The sequence below is a fragment of the Symphodus melops genome (genome assembly GCF_947650265.1).
Source record: "Symphodus melops genome assembly, chromosome: 7".
Lineage (NCBI taxonomy): Eukaryota > Metazoa > Chordata > Actinopteri > Labriformes > Labridae > Symphodus > Symphodus melops.
In genome coordinates this window covers 6,740,373-6,743,423 of record NC_136697.1, presented here as the reverse complement: position 1 = coordinate 6,743,423, position 3,051 = coordinate 6,740,373, and the positions used below count along the sequence as shown (strand labels likewise).

Genomic DNA, 3,051 nt, shown 5'->3' with positions numbered 1-3,051 from the left:
TGACGTTAAACACAACAAATCTGAATAATGACACATAACAAAAATAATACAAACTTTAAAATGTTTAGCTGATAAATACTGAAACCTTGTGTAAGTCAGGAGTATTTACTCATGAACACGGGTCTTCATTTTCATTTCTTTACTCCGACTGAACATGAGGACCTTCTTTAAAATAAAACGGAGCCTTTAATTTAGAAGAAAACACTCTGAATGTTTGTGTTTAAAAAGTTGTACATTTACTAGAAACACAACTGGGATATTGTTTGAGATTATGAAGGCACTAATGTCACCCATAAGAAAGACAAACGATGCTGCTGTTCACCTTCGATCAGGCCGGCAGTCACTGACCTCTATAATCACATTTAAAATCTCAATACATATTCAGAGTTTGATTTCTGGTGAACTTACTTTATAATCTGAAGAACTCTGAGTTTGTCTTTGTAAATGTTCTCTTTTCTGTTTTTGCTTAGAAAGGCTCTGATACGCCGTCATACTTTTCTGCTGTCATGTGTGAAGCTCTTTGTTCTCCTCCTTTGAAAAGTGCTACATGAATAGAGTCATTATTTTATTTGTATTAGACACACGAGGTACCGTCCTTTTTTACATCACTTTGCATTAGAAGCATTCATCTTACATCTAAATGTAAAATGAACCATCGCTGACACTTTGACGCCCAATGAAACAGATTGACATGCGATGAAAAGCAGAAGGTCGGAGTGAAACCCGGGCCGCCCGCCTCGGGTGAAATAACCCTTTATATGGTTCATAACCACTGGGCTACACAGCACCATGCACTGAAAACTAATAATGTATAAAGTCGGGCTCAGAAGGTAAAGGGAAAGCTTTGTTCAGGATTCATTTGAAATCAAAACATTTTAAAGAAATGACACAACAATGTTTATTATCTGCAGACTTCTTTATTCTTTCAGCTCCTCAGTCAAACATACATTTTTATTTTTACACTCAATTTACTTTTATTACAGGCTCACGTCAACTATCTAATATATAACATCACTAAAAAACTACATGAGATCTTTAGTAACTTCTGCTTCAATTTGTAATTCTGTATTGATTTTTTAAAATATTTTCCTTTAAATTAGCAGAAAGAAGCAGTCTATGTAAAGTCCCTACCAAAACAACATGTTTAATCATCCAATGAAGCTGCTGAGAAATGTTTTGTGTTAACATGTAAAGAAGAGTATCATCAGCGTAGAGCTTTACATCAACACTGACACCACTGTTTAAAAGGGTCAACAGTGAACCTGCTGACAAATCCACACACTGACTTTTGACAAGTTTACTTTTCTTTGAGAGCTTTTTGTTCCTGGTTAATGTGCGTGCTTGTATTCATATCTTCCTGTACATTTATTCTCTGCAGTGTGAAACTTTAATGAGAGCTTGTTACGAGAGACTGAGTCATTCAGAATGGATTACAGCCGCTAATAGCTCTAAACACTGTGCATCATTTACTATAGTATTAAACAAAACAATCACTTTTACTGTATATAATATAGGATTTGTTTTACAGTGTAAAACAATCCTATATATATATTCATGATTGAGATTTTTAAATTCATCTAAGCGATAAATTAGATACCTTTCAGAGATGATGGTGGGATATAAAATAGAATATAACTTAGTCATCCAGCATGTGTGCAGTTTGTGGACAGACTCTTGTTCCTGAGGACGGTCAGCAGGAAGAGTCCACAGCAGTACACCAGACTCTTCACTGTCAGCACTGTGTAGAGCAGCAAGAGCAGCTTCACCTTGTATGGAGACGGGACAGAGGGATCCACTGGAGGAGATGGAACAGAAAAAAATAAAATCAACAATGTCAGTTTTCTGTTTTTCTCTCTTTTAACAGAATCACTAAATAAAGATGAATCTACGCTGCATAAAGTCACCAAACCTTCATCTTTTCCCCCCTCGTGCTGCACATAGCAGCTGTATTCACAGATGTACTCTCTTTGATCGATCTGTAAGATGGAGGCAGCACATCCAGACTCTCCCAGCTTCAGCTGCTGTCCGTCAGCAGAGGGCAGCTCCTCTAAACGTCCGCTCGCCGTTCGTCGTCTCCAGGAGAATCTGACCACAGGAGGAAACATGGCTGAGGCCACACACAGTAGGGAGCTCTTCTCCTCCAGCCGGCCTCTGGATGCCGCCGGGTACACGCTCACCACGGGCTTCGCCACCTGCTCGTCTATGAAAGAGGAACAAGTAACACACACACACACACACACACACACACACACACACAGTCAGCAGCATTCAGTGTGATCCTAAAACTACATGAACTCTGCTCTCTGAAACACTCGTTACTACAGTTCCAAGTTCAGTTGAAGTGAAAACACAAACACATGAATAATATCAAATTAAAGATGGTGAATGAAGATACATGAATCTGTTGATTATAATACCAGATCAGTTAGATTTGTTTAAGAAGAAAAGAAAACATTGAAGTGAGTACAAATTAAATCCATGAAAATAAAAACAAAGTAGGATTATAGCAGCAATAGAATAATATCATTTTATACTTTGTTATATTCTGTATTTATACATTAGATTATGTTTTATCATGCAGTTTATCTTTTCATTCAAATATATTTTCATTCAATAAAAAAACTGATATTGATCTGGGTTTAAATACAAATTACATATCAACCTTCAAGGAAAGTATATTATCATTCCTTATTCCATTATATTATAATCCTCACCACAGTTATTTCAGTTTGTTATTTGTGAAATATTCAATGTTGTGTTTAGAAATGTAAAATAAGGTCAAAGTTGATTTATAAACTAAAGACAAAGGTTTCATAAATCCACGAGGAGACATTAAAATGGACGAATGATAACATGTGATATTAGACAACATATAGTTCAAATGATTGTCTCTGAAAAACAGTTTTTCATTCTGTATTATAGAATAATATCAATGAGCAGCATGAGCATCAAGAACATCTTCAAGTTTGAGTCCAACAATCATCGCTTTGACTATTTGATCCTTTTTAAAGTGTTTCATTCAGACAAAGTCTTTTTTCTTCTACGTCGGTC

General features: G+C 36.1%; 1 long non-coding RNA gene across 1 annotated transcript; it reads right to left on the bottom strand.

Annotated features, from left to right (window-relative positions):
* Nucleotides 1-897: 897 nt before the first annotated feature.
* Nucleotides 898-2,427, bottom strand: LOC306826974. The gene is made up of 2 exons (XR_013779554.1): nucleotides 1,910-2,427; nucleotides 898-1,795 (listed from the first exon to the last, which is right to left on the bottom strand). It is a non-coding gene; the product is annotated as an uncharacterized lncRNA (long non-coding RNA).
* Nucleotides 2,428-3,051: the final 624 nt, after the last annotated feature.